Source organism: Euprymna scolopes, chromosome 27 (genome assembly GCF_053919585.1).
Source record: "Euprymna scolopes isolate OS-2025 chromosome 27, ASM5391958v1, whole genome shotgun sequence".
NCBI classification, from domain to species: domain Eukaryota; kingdom Metazoa; phylum Mollusca; class Cephalopoda; order Sepiida; family Sepiolidae; genus Euprymna; species Euprymna scolopes.
In genome coordinates this window covers 115,130,213-115,153,655 of record NC_136508.1, presented here as the reverse complement: position 1 = coordinate 115,153,655, position 23,443 = coordinate 115,130,213, and the positions used below count along the sequence as shown (strand labels likewise).

At 28.1% G+C, this 23,443-nt stretch overlaps 1 long non-coding RNA gene and 1 other non-coding gene across 2 annotated transcripts; both read left to right on the top strand.

Moving 5' to 3' along the window:
- The first annotated feature begins 19 nt into the window (after positions 1–19).
- Positions 20–21,561, top strand: LOC145249078 (uncharacterized). Its single transcript, XR_013863473.1, has 4 exons — positions 20–256; positions 5,675–5,801; positions 16,762–16,887; positions 18,239–21,561. It is a non-coding gene; the product is annotated as an uncharacterized LOC145249078 (long non-coding RNA).
- On the top strand, positions 6,825–6,956 carry LOC145249260 (U4 spliceosomal RNA). Its single transcript, XR_013863507.1, has one exon. It is a non-coding gene; the product is annotated as a U4 spliceosomal RNA (small nuclear RNA).
- Positions 21,562–23,443: the final 1,882 nt, after the last annotated feature.

Below are 23,443 nucleotides of genomic sequence, written 5' to 3'. Positions count from 1 at the left end.
GTATTACGATGACCTTAACTTCTTTGTTCTTTAGCAGTTGATTTTCTTTTTAAATAATTTCACGTTTAAATCGTGTTTTTCATCTTTTAATTTTGATTCTTTTATATTTTCATATATTTTATTTCTTAATGAATTGAACACATAAAACAAAAGTTGAATCAATTTACTAAAGAAATTCTAACAAATTTTCTGTTTTGAACACAAAAGAACAAAGAATTCAACCCGATTTTTTTTCGTATTGGAACTGGAATGAAAGGTAAGTTTTTGTTTACATTTCTAATCCGAATTTTTTTAATAACCTTAAATATTAAATTATTATTATTTTTATTTATTTATTTATTTTTTTGCAATAAAAATATTGATTCTATATAATTTATAACAGACGTGGATATAAAATGTGAATTTCAAATTTATTTGGTTTATTTTTAATTCATGGGATAAAAGATAAGTTTTTTTTTTTCTTTTTTTTTCTTTTTTACACTAAAAATCTATTCTTAGAAAGAAAACACTTTTGGTATTTCCGAGAACCGTAAACACAATGATTCAATTCGAAGAAAACTAGTCACAAAAAAATAAAAAATAAATAAAAATAAATAAATAAAAAAAAAAAAAAAATTTTTAAATTAAAAATAAATAAATAAAACTAATTTCCGGTATTTAATTGTTAAATGATTATCCACTTATGCTTCTGTTCTATTTTTAAAAATCTGATTTTTAAGTTAAATTCGAATTTTACCAGATCTTATTTTATTAAATTGTTACATAAGAGTCGCAAAACACTTTCCTCTCTCCATGTTAAGAATGGAATTCTGAATAATAAGGTTGTTATTTCAGCAGGGTAACATAAGTGCCCAAGTACCTAATTATTTTAACATAATAATTATTTTTCCGTTTACACTTACCTATTATGTCGCTAGAGAGTTTCGTTTGATTTTGTATGTTTTATCCCATATTTAAAATTTTAGAATGGGGAGCACTTTCTTTTATAAAGTTTACATAAAATGATCAAATATTTATGTACCATCATTAATTATCAGTAGAAAAATATATTTGAAAATCTTTACAATGTAACCCAGTGTTGTTTATTCTCTAAATAAATAAAATAAAATAAAATTAAGTATTTTTGCTATTACGTTTCAACAATTCAAAAAAAAATATCGTTCAAAGACACGACAAATAATAATAAATATTTAAGATTTTAGGACGCGGAATCACTTTCCTATGTAAATTTAACATAAAATAAGCATCGATTTAATGACCAGTTAGCAGGCAATAATACCTGTAATCGTTTGCAGTTTTCAATTTTTGGTTGAATGGGCAAGAGATGGGTGGCTCATATCATTTTTATTTTTATATTTTGCTTTCTTACGTTTTATTTTGTGTTGTTATTTTTTACAAATAGTTTTTATTTTTATTATTTTCAAATAGTTATTTGGGATTTCACTTAACAAATTATTTAACCAAAGATATCGTAAAATAAAAATCTTTGGGCATAACACAACTTTTCAAAAGTATCAATTTTATGGTTTTCTACGTGTCTTTTATTTAATCATCGATTTTTGAGCGATTATCGTGACATCCTAGATGACCGTTTTATATCAGCCATTTTTATTTCTTCTAACATAAGACTCGGTACAGTTTTTTTTAAGTAAATAAACGCTTTAAAATAAATTAAAACAAACAAATCTCATCCAAGAAGGTAGAAGAGTTAATCATGTTTCCTTTAATAACAACTATTTGCTATAGATTTTGTTTTTTGTCCAGTTTTTCGTTTTTATGTTGACTACAAAATGTACCTTTTCATTTATTAAATTGTTAGATGAATATACAAATTATTTAGCAAGGACTCCCTTCCCCATGTTAAGAATAGCTTTCTAAATAATAATGCTATCTGTAATATAAATCTCACCTGTCTGTTTAGATGTCTGTATGTATGTTTGTATTTTGCCTACAACCTTTGTCAGAGACGACAGTTGTCACGAGATAAGTATCAGTGTGACGCTTGTTGTCTCGGATGACAAATATCGAAAAATTGGACCAAAAACATTAATTCCTTCACCCTCAACTGGGCAGTTTTCTACATGGAGGGATCGATTTTTTGCGAGCCATCATATCAATTGGATTGATTTTTCCTAATTTTAACTTTCTGAACTTCCGGTCACGTCATGGAGTAGTGATAAGACGTCAGATTTCCTTTCATTTTCTTTTCTTTGCGGACTGTGGGTTTGAGCTTGCCTACTACCACTTTTTGTTTTGCTTAAAACACACCTTGACACCCCTGGGAAACGCTGGCCATGCAGGCTAGTAATTAATGAAGAGAGGTGGGGTTTTATTATTTTAAAACAGAACAAAAAATAGAATGTATAAGTAAAAAGCCCACTCTTCGAATTTATAAATTGAAATTTAAAAAATATACCCCATTCCCATTTTTATATAAAAAAAACAAAAAATAAGATGACACTTTCTTTATATCAAATATGAATTTGAATATTAAAATGTAAGAAAGCAAACAACAATATTTTTACGGTGTTTTTATTTATTAAATTGGAAGGTTTAGATACAGAATAGTTAACACATGAACTCATATCCCTCCTTAAAAAATGTAAGAAAACTAAAACATATATGCCCCCCCCCCTCCCCAGTAATTGTAGCAAAGATTGAAAACTGTGACCGATTATATGTCTGGTTGACTGCCACTTGCAATGGAGAAGGTGCTCATTTTATGTTGGATTTATATAGGAAAGTGATCCCCTACTCGAAAATCTAAAATATTATTTTTTTAATTCCTTTAGTGCTGATGTTTTTAAAAGCTAAAATAGATTTTGACATTTTTAGCAGATAAACTACGCTGGGATAGATAGCAAGTATTTACTAATATATATATATATATATATAATATATATATATATATATATATATAATTAATATACGAAAGTTTTTGTCATTTATTATATATACACATATATATATTATAATTATTATTATTGTCAACATCATGTACTTTGGAATATTAAGTTTTTGTCATTTATTCTCTCTCTCTCTCTCTCTCTAATATATATATATATATATATATTAGAGAGAGAGAGAGAGAGAGAGAGAGAATAAATGACAAAAACTTAATATTCCAAAGTACATGATGTTGACAATAATAATAATTATAATATATATATGTGTATATATAATAAATGACAAAAACTTTCGTATATTAATTATATATATATATATATATATATATATATAAAATAAATGACAAAAACTTTATGTTCCAAAGTACATTATGTTGACAATTTTGTATTTTATTCCTTTACATCAATTGATTTGTACAGTTCTTGACAGTATCTGTTTCGTAGCGCAAAATCAATCACTTAATTATTATATCAATTAGTGAATCTATTATGCCCTTAACTCATCAGAAGAAATCGCAACAATCCATCCACCAAAAGGAATTAAAATGTGATACAACATGGTAAGAATCTGAAAATTGGAAGAGAAGCTGTAGTTACCTTTATATTTTTCAATTATGCAATTTTGGATTTTAATCAAACAAAGTCATTGAATCTGCCTCCTCGTATTTACCATTTAATTAATTTATGAATCATTTGACAAAATATACTATTTAATAATTACTAAAATTATTCATTTTCTTAATTCTCATTTATGTCTACCTGCTTACGAGAATAATTTCACCAAAATATACGTCATAAATTACAGATCAATATACATGTCCTAATGTACGAAACTTAAACTAAGTTACAGAAAAAAGGAAACCTCAACAATACTTACTAACAATCTCAATCTATGAATCTACTACCTAAAATTTCTTTTTTTATAATTAGTACATTTATTATTTCTAAGTTATGCATACATACTTATGGAAATTATATCAACAAAACTATGTCAACTAAATTATAAACTACTAAATATGTGTACGAAACCTAAACTTAGCTACAAAAAAGGAAAAAGGAAAGCCACCTTTTCGTATTACCAAATTAATTTGTGGTCTCATCATTACAAAAAGTTCTATTTAATAATTAGTAAATTCAATGATTCTAAGTTGTGTATACATAATTTTGAAAATAATATCAACCACGTTATAAACTATCCTATCTTTTAATATATACGAAACTAATTTAAACTGCGAAAAAAAAACGCTTTATTAAAAACAGCTAAATCTCATGACTACACAATTATCCGAAATAAAATTAAAATTATTTCAGAACTCATTTAAAGTTTAGAATAATTAGAAAATTATTTTCAATCGTTTCAAATCGTTACATCATCTCCCTTCAATTAATTTAATAAAATGCAAGTCGAGTTACTTCCCTTGGATAAAAGCCTCTAAGATTAAATTTATTTATTTTTATTTATTTACACCAACGTCTATATATATATAGATTTAATTTCTAATAAATAATAATGAATGAAAAACAGTATAACTATATTAAAATGTAAATTTTAATTATTAGCACATATATATATATATATATATATATATATATATATATGCTAATAATTAAAATTTACATTTTAATATAGTTATACTGTTTTTCATTCATTATTATTTATTAGAAATTAAATCGACTTTAATTATTTTTTTGTTATAAATTAATTTGCTAATTTTATCGATACAAAATGATATTATAATGGATTATTTCAATCGATAATCATGGGTTATTAAATTTTAACTTAATATCTGCTAATGTAGAATTGTAAATTAGTTACTTCCAATTACTCTAATTTGTTATTTATTTAACTATTTTATCATATTATAATCAATATCAGCACCTTCAATACTTTATATAGAAAAAATGATTTAATTTTTACATTTCCCCAATTTAACTCCGTTCTACATACGAACCTCAATTTTTAATAAACGTTTTGAGAAACTAATTCCTTATTTAAGTGTGATTTTTGTTATAATTATATGTCTTCTAATACACCAATGATTATAATACAAAGTTCCTACATCTGATGACATGTTATTATAATTATAATCAAATAAATGTATATCAAAGTTAAACCTAGTATTAATTTTAATTCAAGTTAATGAGATTTATAAATATTGTTTAGATCTAATAATTCTAGACTATATCCAACCATGTTTATCCTTATTCTTTAATTCCCTCTACGGTGAACTTAATTACATCCTATTTATAATTTATTTTATTTAATATTTTAATTAAAATTTTATTAATATTTCGGAAATGAAGTTATGAACGTGGACATAATGAGTATATATATTAAATAATGTGTGGTCAGACATATTGGATTTAACATAGATATAAGTTATTATAACTATAATGTAATTTTTAACATACTTACTAACTATTATGTATATTTAGAAACACATATCAATCATATTTTTAATCAACTTGTTGCATCAATTACATTTTTAGATCAATACTTGGCGCCGAGCTCTTTAAATTACATTTGTAATATTCTGATTAATACCATTTATTTATTGGATTATTTTATTTTATATTTTGTTATTGTTTATTTATGTGTTTATTATTTATGTAGATATTTATCTATTTTTTCTACTAATCCTTACTTTTGTTGCAGCTGACTTGGCAGTATCTTCTATGCAGTGATTTATCTAAGTGCATATAACATATATTAACATATCTTAGAAATTGCACTTATAAAGTATTTTACTTGTGTATTTATTTTTTAGAAAAAAGGTATCGGCTTCCATACATCCACTCAGCATTGGCTGTACTCGAAAAAGCTCAATCGGAAAAAAGAAGGACACGGCGCCAGAGAACGTGTACCTTGGAAACGCCTCCAAGTTCTTGTCACAGGTTTGTTAGATTTTAATTTTTTTTACTAGCAGGGGTACCCTGCGTTGCCTGGGGAACTCGTAAGCAAGTTATTTTTATTAATAATAAATGTTGTTATATGTGAGGTAATTCTTATCGTAAACGCAAAATAATGAATCAGAATAAAAGTTACCAAAAAATTAAAATATAAAAGAACAAATTTTACCTTGCCATCAATAAACATTACATTTGGATCAAGTAATAATATCATGATCTATTTCAATTCACTGTATTAATATAATATTTGATTCTTTATCAGCTTCTAATTGAATAATATAGATTTGCTCAATTTTTATTTTTTTTAATCCTTTTATTAATTTATTTATTTTATTTGTTGATTTTGGGGGCCAGGATAAAATTCCTAGCCGGCGCAAACACATTGTGGGAAGTCCTACTTAAGATTTCCGAATCAAATCGTTTTTTTTTATAAAAAAATTATGTAAATATTTTTTCTATATATAAATGTATATATATATATATATATATATATATATTATTTGAAATTATTTATAAATGCATAAAAAATTATGTAAATATTTTTTATTTATAAATGTATATATATATTATTGGAAAAAAATTATGAAAACATTTTTTTTATTTATAAATGTATATACGCTTATATAGTATTGGGGGCAAAATATCAAAAAGTGTTGACGGACTGATGTCAAAAAGGTATCGTAAAACACACAGAAAGCACCTACTGTAAATGTGCCACACGTAGATTCGCGTGTTCATAACTCTTAGACGTGAAGGCCGTCAAGGGCAGACAACTGTATTTAATTGTGCACTTTCTATAAACAAAGGTTGTTTTAAACTATTTTACATGCATAAATGAATAAATTATCTTTATTAAATGATGCATGATACTCTTCTGATTGATAATATTAGCTTAAAATAGTTTTGTATAATACGCTGATTTAATTAATACATGAAAAGGAAAACTTGGGATCGCTAAGGTTGTAATGCGTCTGTGCTATGTATTTCGTTGGAGACGATCATTTCGGTGTCGTTGCGCAGAGGCGATACAATAGCCAATGAGGATTTTCCGAGGCGTTGTTATTGCTAGTTGAAAACTATTCCCAATATTCCGCGATGGCACCCAGTGCCAACCGCAATTTCTGGGCACCTCTAAGGAGGTGTAAAATCGAAACTAAAAACAGAAAATATTTACATCCCATGCCTTATCTCCTTCTTCGGGAGTACTAGGCTTACTTTTCGATGTTATTCTTTTTTCATGTGTAGTTACATTTTGTCTTTTTTTCGTGTCATTTTATTTTTTTCGTTTTATGTCGTTTTTATTGTACCCTTTTTTTCATTTAATATACTTCCCCCCACCCCCATTTTATCTTTTGTATATGTTTTTTTTTTTAATCTTCATTTTATGTTTTGGTATTTTTTCAGATTAGGTTCACCTCCACAGTTTTCTTTTAAATGATGACTGTTATAGTTTTCGACTATGCTGAATACGAAAATCGCATTGAAAATTTGCAGAAATAAGTAGTTATCGAGATATAAAAAGTTGTGTTATGCATAGTAATCTTTGGCGGCCATATTTTTACGCGCGCGCGCCATAAACAAATCTACTCATCTATGATTAACACTGCACGTGCATAAAAAGATGGCCGCCAAAGAATACAATGCATAATACAACATTTTATACCTCGATAACTACTTATTTCTGCAAAATTTCAATGCGATATTCAGCATAGTCGAAAACCTATAAAAGTTGTCATTTATAAGATAATTGTGGAGGTGGACCTATAGGTGTATCAGGATTTTTGTAGGAACTTTTGACACCCCTAACACGAAACTGCGAATAAAATATTAAAAAACTCGTAATTTCTCTTTTAAAAGTTGTTTTAAACGTAATAAAAAATTTTATTATTTTTTAAAAAACAGTAATGAAATTAATTGAATTTTACGAGCGCAGTATTTTTCAATTTTAAAAATCTATCTAAATTTTTTTATTAATTCAATTTTTACGATATTTTCAGGGTCAATGTGAAATTTTATGCTCTTTCCAATAATCGAATATAATATTTTAGACAAACGTTTTTTTTAATTCACGCCCATTTTCAAGTGTCTATTAAAAAGTAAATCATTTACTCACCGAAGTTTTATATATCATAAATTGAACGTAAAAGATCAATAAATAATATATTCAAATTTAAAACAAAAAAGTAGTGTTCTTTAGAAATTTACCTGTAAAGTCCGAAGTTTAAAACCTTTTTTTTTTTTAAAACACATTTGTTTTTTCTTTTGTTTTTTTTTTAATTAAACCTTGGTCCTTGCTCCTTTAATTGAAAAATAATTAGGGCTTGATTTACATTTTTCGAGTAGTTATAAGCTTTGAAAGACGGGATGGAATTAGTCAATATTTTTTACGAAATTTCTGACACACCTAGTAGACCTAATCTAAAAAAAAATACTAATAGATTTTTTAAGTTTTTAAATTGAAAAGAAAATTCACTCGTAAAATTCAATTGATTTCATTACTTAAAAAATGGCTGCATGAAGGCGCGCCGGCACTTAGTAAACAGTGTTTTTTTTAAATAAAAAAATATTTCTATTATTTTTTTAACAACTTTAATAGTTTATTTTGGAAGCATATTCTATAAAGAAAATAAACAACCCACTTTAAAAGGAGAAATTACGAGCTTTTAAAAAAATTTATTCGCAGTTTTGTGTCAAAAATTCTTATACACCTAGTTGTGTTGTGCCCTCCTCGCATGCATTACGTGTCTTTGATAGAGAAGGAGTTTAATGTTGTAAAATGATGCACCGGCTCCCGGGTGTGAATATGGTTGAGAATAGAAAAGAACACAAACCAATACTTTACAATCAACTGCTCGCCGTGTAACTTGTTCAAACGCTTTTTTATTTACCTTATATATTGTTTCAGAGTAAGTTTAACCGAATCGGGTTTGATAACAAATAAATATAAAGTTTCATAATGTAATCATGTGGTTATACTTAAATTTCTTGATGCAAATATTTCAGGGGCAGGTAACTCTTCTGCGAGTTATGTCCCTTGCAAACATTTGTCACTGGATACACGAGAAGAGAGACCCTCCATGGACTGAACACGATAAACATTACATCTTGTCTCTCCCTGTAAATACGTTAATAAACTTCTCTTCTTTTATTTAAATCCACAGTACATATTTATCTCTTTATTTCATTCTTGATAATATAGGGATACTACATTATCGCCACCACAGGGTATATTAGATATTTTCTAAAGATTAAATTGAATAAAGTTTTTGTGTTTTTTTTACAAAAATCTTTATGCATTAATCTAGTGAAGAAAATAATTACACATAAAAACTATTTTGATTTGTTTTTGAAAGAGCATTAGCAAAGTAAAAGGTGGTATTTTTTTCGGTACTTGTACAGTTTAGTCAAGACATTAAAAAATGAAAATATCAAAAAAAGGTCAAATTTACATATTTGTTTTGGACTGAAGATCTCTGAAAAAAAAAACTTAATTTAATTTGATCGATTAGTTACATAGATTACAGTGGAGAAACACGTTTCTTTGAGAGTGTGTTGAAATCAGCCATTGTGAAATTTGCTGAACACGCCACAGGGAGATAATTCCATGCAAAGCGCCGATACTCCCTTCCCATCTTTAATTCTAGTTTTTCTTCCTAAAAATCGAACCTTTGCTCGGACGCTCGGTATCATAACAAATTGAAGCGACTCGATGAAATTCAATGAATTTTTTTTTCAGAGAACTTCATTCCATAACCGATACGTGCAATATGACCTTTTTTTTTTTTTTTAGATATTTTCAATTTTTAATGTCTTGACTAAACTGTACAAGTACCTTTTTATTATTACAATAAAAATAATAAATTATATTAATATGTATGCATTATACATGCTGTTTATATACCTGTTTTCCTTCTGTCATCACAAATATAACTTTTAAAAACATATTGTATATCATTTACATCAATTATCAGCGTGGTTTGCCTAAAATAACCGTCCTACCAAAGCCAAGAAATATGCTATATTATCGACAACCTTGACGACAGTTTTCGGGTATGCAGACAAGGTTGTGGGTGTCTAATCCGAAAGCCATTCTTAACATGGGAAGGGTAGGGATGTTTATTCCGAGGACCATTCTTAACATGGGGAAGTTTGGGCGCTTATTCGTTGTAAGTATACCCGAAAACAGCAGTAAGAGAAATGCTTCATGAAGTTGGTTTTTTTTTTTTTTTGGTTTTTTACCTATTCGAACTTAGTAGTCACGAAAAGGGACTCTTAAAGGTAAAATATAATCACATAATTATTGAAAATGTGATTAAAATTTCATTTAAATTAATCATGTTCTTTAACAAATTAAAAACAATCCAAGATGAAGTTTTAAAATGATTTAATATGTTTAATTGATATTTGTACGGTTTAACGAAAATATCAAAAAAGGTTATATTAATACTGAAGATAGCCGTGTTTCGATTTTTAGAATACGCCACGGGGAGATAACTCGGTTTAAAGTGCCGACACTTCCCTTCCCATCTTAAATAATAGCCTTTCTTCTAAAAAATCGAAACATGGCAACCTTTGGATTGGTATCATAACAAATTGTTTTTTTTTTCGCTGTAAAAAATAAATAAATAAATAAAACTACTTGATCAAATTAAGTAAATTTTTTCTAGAGAACTTCATTCCATAATGGATACGTACAATATAAACTTTTTTTGTCGATATTTTCATTTTTAATGTTTTTATTAAACTATACAATTACCCATTTTATTTTATAATTAAAATGAAAAAAAATATTGAGCAATAAAAATGAAATTTTGGGTACTGATGTATTTTGGTGCCAAGCTGAAATAATAACGTTATTGTTTTGATAAACCATTCTTAATATGAGGAGGCAATCGTGAAACTTGAATTTAAATTGAAAAAAAAACTATATAAAAATAGTGCAGTACTATCTGTCATTATATGCATCCGAAAAAAATACTTATTCTAAAATTAAACCAAAATTTGGTGCTTATGCATTTTTGGTACCGCGCTATTTTTAAATAGTTTTCCAGGTTTAATTAAAGTTTTACGATATCTTTTTTTTTCTTTTTTAATTGTAAGGTGGAAGAACAGAATAGTTACAAAACACCCTCCACATCTTAAGAATGGCTTCCAATGAAATAATACATAAGTACCGAAAATTTTATTTTTGTTGTTCAATATTTTTAATTTTCAATTATAAAATAAAACACATTTAATTTTTTAATCTTCATCGTGAATTTTTTTTTAATTTGTTAAATACCGTTGTTAAAAAAATTAAATTTTAATCACATGATCACATTTTCAATAATTACGTGATTATATTTTAGCCATTTAACGTTTGTGAAACATGGAAACAAACTTCTGCTCGATACCATCTAGTGAGTATATGGTTCGAGGCTCTTTGTACAACGAAACGGCGGGTTTGTTTTGCTGTACACATAGATTTGAAAAAGTTGTCACAAAACAAATATAGAACAAATAAATGTTACCAAAAGGCAAGATAAGTTACTTTTCTACTCAACTGGATATGTTTTTAGTGTTTATATTTAATGTAACATGTTTATTCAGCTCGAACAACATAAAGTGTTTACCGATATATTGGAAAATTCAAAATGGCGGCCGACTCTCTATCGGAGACGGTAAGTTTGGGAAAAAGAGTTATAAATAAAAAAAATAGTCAAAATACTGTTAAAAACCCGCTGAATATATGTCGGCCTATGTCACGGTAACATCTATTGAGCGAGTTTCTAACAGTATTTTGGCTGTTTTTTTAATTTATAACTCTTTTTCCCAAACTTACCGCCTCAAAGAGAGAGTCGGCTGCCATTTTAAATTTTCCAATACATCGATAAACACTGTTTTTCGAGCTGAATAAACATGTTACATTAAATTTAAACACTAAAAACATATCCAGTTGTGTAGAAAAGTAGAAAAAGATTATTCTGCCTACAGTTTTCATCTTGACTGTTAACAGTAGTTTAACTGATCCAATTAATAATGAAATAATCAATCTTCAAAAAAAATAAATAAATACACCTGCTTTTTAAAGCTTCATGTATCTTTTTTATGTAAATAAATGAGACACACACAAAAAAGAAAAGACATTTTATAAAGAAATCCCCAGATATTGACAAATACAATCTAAACTTGATAGGAAAACAATTCAGCAAACTTAACTAATAAACGGACATTTTTACACGAGGAACGAAATAATGATTACACCGTGTTACGATGACCAAAAATTGTCTTTTAGCAATTGATATTCTATTTAAATAATTTTACATTTAATTGCGTGTTTCATCTTTTACTTTTTAATTCTTTTATATTTTCATATATTTTATTTCTTGATGAATTGAACACACAACAAACGTTGCATGAATTTACTAAAATCTTAAAAACAAAACAATTTTTGTTGTTTTTAACACAAAAGAAAAACGAATGCATCCCGATTTTTTTTCGTATGGAATTCCTGGAAATATACGTAAGTTTATATATTTTCCCTTTTTTACACTAAAAAATCTAATCTATAACTTTTAATATAATCTTAATCATTAAAATAAGTTTATTTATATTTGCTTTTTGCAATCCAATAAAATATGATAATAATAATATGATTTAAAAAATATCTTAAAATATTTTATTCAATGTGATATTTAGATTTTTCTTTAAAATATGATTAGTTTTTGTAAAACTTGTGTGATTTCTGAGAAAATATTTTAATTTGAAGTTGATCGAATGAAACTTTTTGTTAATACATCTGATCACGAAAACAATTTTTTTTTGTATTTCATTGTTATAAGATTAAAAAAAATATTATATCGTTGGAGAATTCCGTTTTAATTTTTATGTTTCATCCAATTTGTAATATTTTAAAATATGCCTCATTTTCTTTTATAAAGTTTACATAAAATGATCACTTATCATCAATTAGCAATTACTTAATGTAGAAAACAATATTCGTAAGTCTTTACAATCTAACCCAGCGTAGTTTAACCCTAAAAAAAATGAGGTTGTTTTTTACTCTTACGTTTATACAGTCTTGAAAATACCCACTAAAGAAATTATACATTAATAATACTTATTTTAGAGTGGGGATCACCTTCCTTAATAATTTAATATAAAATTAGCAGTCACTTTATGACCAGTTAGCAGTCAATTATAATTATAATCGTTCGCAGTTTAAAATTTTTTTTGCATGGGAAGGGGACGGGGGATTTATATTAGTTTTTGGTTTCTTAGATTTTTTAGATGGGGATTAGATGTCATATACTGTTAACTATTCTGTACTTTCACTTCATAATTAAAAAACAGCAAAAACAAAATAAATAAAATGAAACCAAGAGATATTGTAAAAATTGTTTGACATAAAATTTTGCAAAAACTGTCATCCTGACTCTTATTGATTTTCTATGAGTTTTTTTTTTTTTTTACTATTTTTTGGACAATTATCGGGACTTCAAAGGACCATTTTGTATCAACCATTTATTCTTCTTCTAACATAACGTAACGCACTATTTTTAAAAGTAAATAAGTTATAACACAGAAAATCTTCCTTTTATTGTTATATTTGTTAGTTGAAAGTATAAATTAATAAGCCAGGACCTTCTCGTGATAAGAATAGCTTTCTAAATAATAACATTATTACTAATGAGAGGCGGTGGGCGCTTTTTTTTATTAAAAAACTGTAAAAAAAATAGGATTTAATTGAAATTTTATTATTAATGAGAGAATTTTTTTATTTAAAACAACAAAACATAGAATTTAAATTGAAAGAGAAGGTGTTTTTTTATTTAAAACCACACAAAATAGAATGTATGATTAATGCATGCACCCTCTGCAAACAACACACAAATTATTATCCCTCCTTAAAAAACAAAGGAAAGCCAAAAAGATTAAATATTAGGATTAAAAAACAAAACTGTTTATCTATTAAATTTATTTTAAAAGATATAAAATAAAAAATATTCCTCTATACAACTTATGATTCGCCTGCGCATGGGCTATCATTTTCATATCCGGGCTGGTGCATTTACCATAAGTCTCTCTCTTGTATAATGCCCCAAAAATGGTCTCTAATCTGAAATTATGTCCCACTTTGTCAATTCGGCTTTAACTCCTGTCATCTTGTCGCAATGTTGTATCCTGGTGACTGTTTTTATAAATACTTTTAATGGAATGTAATGTGTGTTCCTTTGATGTACATATAACGACAAACCTGCTTGAGAGCAAAATCTCATCCGTTAACTGTTGAGGTCCCTAAAAAAACAAAACATTTTACTTTAAAAGCTTCTTCCTTAGAACAGCTAGTCTTCATGCTACCTGCTTCCCTAATTGTACTGATATGTAAAAGTTCAAATGTAACGGAAACCAACAATTTTATCATTCTTATTAACATCCAAGTTGTAATATGCCTTGTTTCGTGTGAAGATGAGTCAAAAAATAAGAAAAAAAATATAATGTATAGAATATCATTGTAAGTATATTAACCAAATTATTGTCCTATTTATATTCACATGAATAAACCAACAACTTTATCATTCTTATTAACATCCAAGTTGTAATATGCCTTGTTTCGTGTGAAGATGAGTCAAAAAATAAGAAAAAAAATATAATGTATAGAATATCATTGTAAGTATATTAACCAAATTATTGTCCTATTTATATTCACATGAATAAACCAACAACTTTATCATTCTTATTAACATCCAAGTTGTAATATGCCTTGTTTCGTGTGAAGATGAATCAAACAATAAAAATTATAATGCATAGAATATCATTGTAAGTATACCAACCAAATTATTGTCCTATTTATATTCACATGAATAAACCAACAACTTTATCATTCTTATTAACATCCAAGTTGTAATATGCCTTGTTTCGTATGAAGATGAATCAAAAAATAAAAATTATAATGTATAGAATATCATTGTAAGTATAACAACCAAATTATTGTCCTATTTATATTCAGATAAATAAACGTCTATATTTACTCAAACAAACCCAAGATAAACTAATAGGATTAAGAAAATAAAAATAAAACATAAATAATTAGAAAATAAAAATGTATAAACTATCACTGTAGCCTTTACAACCAAATTAATGTGGGGGGAACACAAAACTAACACGGATTAACAAAAGTTTTCAATATTTTTATAATTTTGCATATTCATATATCAATATTATGTAGGTTTAAAGGAGACAAAACGTGTATGCAATAAATACGTTCTTGATGGCATTTTTAAAATTTACTTACATTCTTACATTATGATACACACACATATATCAAATTACTCTTATTACTTTAAGATATATATATATATATATATATATATATATATATATATATATATATATATAAATTCTGTCTGTCTGCTTGTTTGTTTGTTTGTTCACATTTTGCTTAATATATACAAAAAGTCCATAGTATGATTTGTGTAAAATAGACGATTGAGATATGACGTCATTTGCATATTACATTAAGGAAAAGTTATTTATTAAATAAATTAGATGGTGTGTTAGTGATTGTTTATAGTGAGACAATTATTTAAGTGTTCTATTAAAGTTTATTATTTAAATTTTATTTATATTGATAACATTTAATTTTATTTATTTTTACCAAAAATAATTCACACAGACTTTCAAGCATTATTTTGGGAAACAGTTCAAATAAAATAATTTCCGTGATTTCGCAATTAACGTTTTGCTCCAGTGGATTTTATATTATAAAATAAACAAACAATCCAATTCAGTATGGTTCTTTATTTAAAACAAAAATAAAAATAAAATCATTTGCGTTTTTTTTTACGAGTTTTGTTTTCTTCAAATTTTTTTTGACATCGTAACTAATTTTTTTCTTTTAATAACAAAATAAGTCATAACTCATCATTTTTATAACATAAAAATGTGTATTTCAGTTTACACAAATTCTATTTTGATATTTTTACAACTGAATTATTTACCATTTGTTTTCGTTGCAACAAAGTGTAATAACAAATGATTCTAGACTGAGGGAGGATAAAAGAAATTCTGCTTAAGCTGGAATATAGTCAGAAAAAGGTGCTCAATATCCGGAGAATAGCTTCTCTTTGTATCCCTTCTGCCGAAATATCTGGTGGAGAGTTTGTGTCGTACTTCTGCTTTTTTCGGTGGGAGGATACATTTTTGTGTATTTATTCGGTCTTTTATTTTTGACATTTTTGTTGCGGTAACGATGGAGTTGACATATAATAATGAAAAACTGATCAATATTCTTAGTATAGCAGGTGTGGCCAAACCGAACTTCATGTCGACCCTGGCAACAATGGGTATCCATGGTAGTATATATACTGCTCACTCATTTTTCGACCAAATTTCAAACAATTATTACAGTTTATTGTTCACGTTCTCAACTATATTGTGAAAAAAATTCAAATTTTCGTTCAGAAAAACAAAAGTTATAATAAATTGTCTGGTGTTCAACATCGTAAAAGTAAAGGACTAGTTAAAACTGGAAAAGAAAGGGACTAGTAAAATATAATGAATTTATAACTTAAATATAATTTATAACATTATATAATCAATTCTTAATGCTGCAATATTTCAAGATATACATTATAATTTTACTAGAATATCTTGCCCTTTTCTTTTCCAGTTTTAACAACTAGTTTTTTTACTTTTCCATGTTTCAGCTTAACCATATATCTTCAGACTAAGATGAAATACACCAAAACGCTGGATATAGTTTCAATTAGACTAGAGCTTGAGAAACAGTTGTATTGACTTATTCTGTTCCAATTTGAAAAATATCCGGTCATTTCTTCATGTTATATTATTTTTTAGATTAATTTAATCTACATGTATTGAGATATATTCAATAATATTGACAACAATAAACAAACTCATGAATGCAAATACTAAATATATTGAATTTCATTTTATTTTCCAGATATTCTTGATTGAACCTATTATTCAATTTTAATGGAGTATCATGATCTATAAACATCACGCTGTAAACACTACAGCAACATCTGTGAGAAATTTATGACATGATGAAACTTACCACGACTTGAAGGTAATATAAATATCAAAAACTTGCTATAAAACTATATATTGAAGGTAATATAAATATCAAAAACTTGTTATAAAACTATATATTATAAAGAAACACCTTATAAAAGCTGTATACTTTCAAATAGAATTTAAAAAAATATTTCGGTTTAAACATATGAAATAGTGAAAGGTGTTTGGCATCTGTGTAATGAGTTGACATATAATAATGAAAAACTGATCAATATTCTTAGTATAGCAGGTGTGGCCAAACCGAACTTCATGTCGACCCTGGCAACAATGGGTATCCATGGTAGTATATATATATATATATATATATATATATATATATATATATAATCATTCAAACACAGTGGTGTTTGAATATATGGTTAAGTGGTAGTTTTAGTCATTTAGAACTGCTTTAAATATTCTTTGCTCACTCATTTTTCGACCAAATTTCAAACAATTATTACAGTTTATTGTTCACGTTCTCAACTATATTGTGAAAAAAATTCAAATTTTCGTTCAGAAAAACAAAAGTTATAATAAATTGTCTGGTGTTCAAAATCGTAAAAATATGTACGGAGGTGAGCGACGCTTTTTATGACTGGTTTCTATAGCAACATCTTTGCTTCAGCGATTACACTCGCGAAAAGAGAGGTAACTCGTGAAAAAGACAGAATGAAATCATGAAAAGGAGATAATTGGGGGTATTTTATTGAAAGCAGACGAGTTCTGTACATTGCTATTGCATAAGTGTTTATGGGGACAAAATAAGACTGAAATTTAACAAAGAACAAGTGAATTTATTGGAAACCTGGAAAAATCATGGATTATAGAAAAAATGCAAGCATGAAAATAATATGGTTAAGCTTAAACATCGAAAAGTAAAGGACTAGTTAAAACTGGAAAAGAAAAGGACTAGTAAAATATAATGAATTTATAACTTAAAATATTGCAACATTAAGAAATTTTTAAATATAATTTATAACATTATATAATCAATTCTTAATGCTGCAATATTTACAGATATAAATTAATTATAATTTTACTAGAATATCTTGCCCTTTTCTTTTCCAGTTTAAACAACTAGTTTTTTACTTTTCCATGTTTCAGCTTAACCATATATCTTCAGACTAAGATGAAATACACCAAAACGCTGGATATAGTTTCAATTAGACTAGAGCTTGAGAAACAGTTGTATTGACTTATTCTGTTCCAATTTGAAAAATATCCGGTCATTTCTTCCTGTTATATTATTTTTTAGATTAATTTAATCTACATGTATTGAGATATATTCAATAATATTGACAACAATAAACAAACTCATGAATGCAAATACTAAATATATTGAATTTCATTTTATTTTCCAGATATTCTTGATTGAACCTATTATTCAATTTTAATGGAGTATCATGATCTATAAACATCACGCTGTAAACACTACAGCAACATCTGTGAGAAATGTATTATATTGGACATTACTATTAAAGGAATTTTTGAAAACAATGACATGATGAAACTTACCACGACTTGAAGGTAATATAAATAAATATCAAAAACTTGCTATAAAACTATATTGTATAAAAGAAACACCTTATAAAAGCTGTATACTTTCAAATAGAATTTTAAAAAATATTTCAGTTAAAACATATGAAATAGTGATAGGTGTTTGGCATCTGTATAATGCCTCAGCTTTAACGAATTATTAAGAAAATTTACATAAAGTACCGACATCCTAGTAAAGTGTGTGGATATTCTTGTTATTCATAAGTAAATATCAGTGACCAATATGAGAACGGACAGTAGGAATAAGCCACATGCTTGTGATGTGTGTGGATATTCTTGTTCTACAAAATCAAATTTAATGAGACATATGAGAACTCATACTGGAGAAAAACCACATGCTTGTGAAGTGTGTGGATATTCTTTTTCTAAAAAATCAACATTAGTGACACATATGCAAACTCACACCGGGGAAAAGCCGTATTCTTGTGAAGTGTGTGGACATTCCTGTTCTGTAAAATCATCATTAGTGAAACATATGCGAACACACACTGGGAAAAAGCCATATTCTTGTAAAGTGTGTGAATATTCTTGTTCTGTAAAATCATCGTTAGTGACACATATGAGAACTCACACTAGGGAAAAGCCACATTCTTGTGAAGTGTGTGGACATTCCTGTTCTCGAAAATCCGCTTTAACTATTCACATGAGAACGCACACTGGGGAAAAGCCATATTCTTGTCAGATGTGTGAATATTCATGTTCTGAACGTTCAACATTAGTGAAACATGTAAGAACTCACACAGGGAAAAAGTCCAATTCATGTAAAATGTGTGGATATTCTTGTTCTGAAAACAGTTCATTAATGAGACATATGAGCACTCACACTGGAGAAAAGCCACCATGTTGTGATGTGTGTGAATATTCTTGTTCTGAAAAATCACATTTACTGCGACATATGAATACTCACACTGGAGAAAAGCCACATTCTTGTGAAGTTTGTGGATATTCTTGTTCTGTAAAATCATCGTTAGTAATACATATGAGAACTCACACTGGGGAAAAGCCGTATTCTTGTACAATGTGTGGATATTCTTGTGCTGATAAATCAAGTTTAATGCGCCATATTAGAACTCATACTGGTGAAAAGTCACATTCTTGTCAAGTGTGTGGATATGCTTTTTCTCGTAAATCATATTTAGGGATTCATATGAGAACTCACACTGGGGAAAAGCCATATTCCTGTCAATTGTGTGAGTATTCTTTCTCTCAAAAATCATCGTTAAATACACATATGAGAACTCATACTGGAGAAAAACCGCATTCTTGTGAAGTGTGTGGATATTCTTGTTCTCGAAAATCAACCTTAACACGTCATGTTAGAACTCATACTGGAGAAAAACCACATTCTTGTAATATTTGTGGATATAAGTGCTCTAAAATATCAACTTTAATGAAACATATAAAAACTCACAGTCAATATCTGAATACCCAATCCTATTGACTTATAGATTTCTCACTGTCCGTCACAACAAATTATTACATACCTCGATAGGAAGATTTGTTTAGACATGCAACTTGACAGATCATCAAACACCTGGTAACATGAAACAGCACTGATAACATCGAATGAAAAAGTAACCATGTGAGTGTTCTATGACAAAGACATATACGCAGTAAATACATAAAAGACAAGGCCATCAAGCCACAGTAACTTTGGCCTTAATACAACTGAGCAGGAAAAGATATCAACATATCAGGACCTAAAATGTCTTTAAAAGGTATAGTTTATGAAATCAATAAACTTACCAGCAACTGTCCTAAATGATTTTGGCCTTAATAGAGCTGAACAGTAAAAGATAAAAATATCAGGGCATAAGAATGATCTAAAAACGACATGATCTCTGAAATAAACATTATACCGGTTGTGACAGAAGCACTTGGCCTAATAAATAGCAGCCATAAATGGAATACGTTTTTTTCTTAAAAGAACCCATCGAATATAGATTAAAATGAAAATGAAATCAAGTGTTTTCTCCAGAATTAAGCCCCTTTTATTTCTTAAAACTAACTGAAGTAAAATAATTTAAAAAGCCACATTCTTGTAAAGTCTATAGATATTGTCCTGAAAAATGAAAGTTAAATATGAGAACTCACTCTTCCTGACAAAAATCAGACTTATTAACATTTCCTGTGAAGTGTGTGACTGTCTGAAAGATCAAAGTGATTAATATGAGAACTTTAAGAATACGAAAGTATTAGAAAAAACATGCTTGAAAGGTAAATAATAAAAAGGGAAAGTCATCTTATTAACCAATAATCAAATTTCTTGCATAATATAATATGCACATAGTCCTTTCATAAATCAAGTTTACTGATAAATATGAAAAGAACACAGTAAAATCCTTGTCTCTTTGACGATGTTTTGAATCATTAAAGTCATGTGATATTGTGTCCCACTTGGATATACTAGAATGATTTGTAATAAAAAAAACCTGTTTAAAGATGTTATTAAAAAAAGCTTAAAAATTATATAAAAAACACTAATTGAACAATAACATTCCGTGATGTCATAAAGAAACCACAATATACATATGATAATGTGCTCAACTCGTGTCTACTACGATGCTTTAAATTTTACGTGATGATAAATTAACCCTAGAACAAAAATAAGTGAAACAGATAAATCTCACTAGCACACAGATGTTCTTCCAGTGTTTTGGCATAAAACACCAGTTGTTGATTAACACAACTATTATTGCGGCTCATGAGAAAAAAGTAAATCTTAGTATTGTTTGGATTGATTAGCAATATCCGTCTCAAATGTGTCGCACTCGTGATATTACGATTCTTTGTAATGTTCTCCAGAAAAAATAACTTTATATAAAGACCAAATGTTTGCAAGACCAAACTGGAAAAGTTGGTAAAGACAACTTGTTATTATATGTAGTTATTGGATACGATTCTTAAAATTATTCATCAGGTAAAAAAAAAACTTTATATAAAGACCAATTCTTTACAAGTGAAAACTGTAGCAAAATTGTTGAAGACAAATTGTTTTTATATGTTGTCATTAGATATTAGTTATTCACACGATTACATATTTGATGGAAACAACATGATTTTCAAGAAGGTAACTTTTTTCTTTCATTTTTGCATGTTTTTCTCATTAAATTCAATAAAAAGAAAATATAATTTTCTTTGTTATTCATGAACTTTTAATTAATAAAAATAAATGCATTAAATTCACCGAATGAAGTAACTATGTAATTATCATTAATATTAATTAAATTATATTTAATACTGATAGTGCTGATATCAATATATCAATTAACATATATTTAATGTTGATATTAAAGTGATAGTGTTGATATTAAAGTGAGAGTTATTGTCTTTTGGTAAAACAAACACGTTTTAGTAAATATTTAAGCTTGCCAAGTGCATCAAAGGGTCCCTCCACGAATGCTAATTTCGGTATCTGTTCTACCAGGGTAAGGTCTCCTTTGCCTTCTTCCCGCATTTGCTAGTAAGGTTTGAGGACTCCCCATTCTAAGTATAATCTTTAATCTTTTGGAGCTGTGCTACCACGTTTAACTGTTCTCGCAATATTACCAGGTTCTATCTCCAATAAAGGGCCTCAACATTTGGCCATTTAACCTCCAGTCAGACATGTTTATCCAAGGGTTATGCCGAAATAGCTCGTCCTTAACAGAAGAATAGTTTCCAAGACATGCTCACCTATTTTTTATACCCTACTTCACAAAACGAAACAAACAAAAAATGCCATTCCCATCATGCACTTCATTTTCCAAGCACATAAATAAGTCGGCCATCTTGTTTTTCTTTTCTTATGGTGCAACACAGATAAGCTCTTCATTATGTTTTTGCAGATAAACCACAGATACGTCATCACCGTTGCTATTCAAATAAACCACAAATACCTCATCACCGTTGCTATTCAAATAAACCACAGATACGTCATCACCGTTGCTATTCAAATAAACCACAGATACGCCATCACCGTTGCTATTCAAATAAAACTGATTAGTGATTATCAAAGGTTTGGTTCTGCATTATTGGCCACCTGCTGTACGACAGACTTGCATAAACCGATGTCTTCCTCTCTCGTTGACAAACTTCTATTATTGGCTGCATCTATTGCACAGACTCAACAGACAGACTGGTTCGGAACTTGTTTTTCCTCAGTCCAACAAAACTTGTCAACATTCATCATTTAAATTTCGCTTTGTGATTTGATCTTACATGTCACATTTTCTATGATTTAATTTCTGCGAACGAATCTGTTCATCAAGACCTGTGTCATCATGACATGCAATTAGTGAAACCCTTGCCAAAATCCAGAGTAGTTCAGACAGTATTTAACCATTGCTCGATAGCATTGGAAAATCGTTTGTTGCAATTATAACGCGCTTTGGCTCGATATATTCATCATAAGACTTGTCTCTATGTGATTCAAGTAAACTGACTTTAGTCTTCTGTCGTGTTCTTTACAAGATATTTTAGGAAAATGTCTATATTTCTCTCATATGTAAGTTAAATGAATATTCCGGGATCCTTACGAGTTCAAAAAAGCACTTATACAAGAGAACTATGCAATATAAATTCTTCTTAAAGAAGCAATCATATACTCACATTTTCTTATGTACTACGACCCATACAATGACCTTATTCTCGAAAACGATGCATGCGAGTATGCGTTACGAGAAGCATTAACAAAGGTTGGCAAACCAGTTGCATTTGCGAGTCGAGCTCGAACATGCCAAACAAAGATATGCACAAATTAAAAAGGAAGGGAAGTGGCAGTTTTGACTGACCTCATCTCAATCTGCAAAATGTCGCTATCAAATTCACCAAAACAGCTACAGAACCTCCTGCAGTGTCCCAGCAATAGAAATACACACTCTAATACAAGCCAGCGTAAGATATACCATTGGCAGATACGCTGTCACGAGCACCAACAAACAAGCCAGGATTGAAAGAAGTAACATCAATGAAACCACAAGCTCGCAGAGATGCGTCAAAAGACAATTAAAGACTTCAATATGAGAATA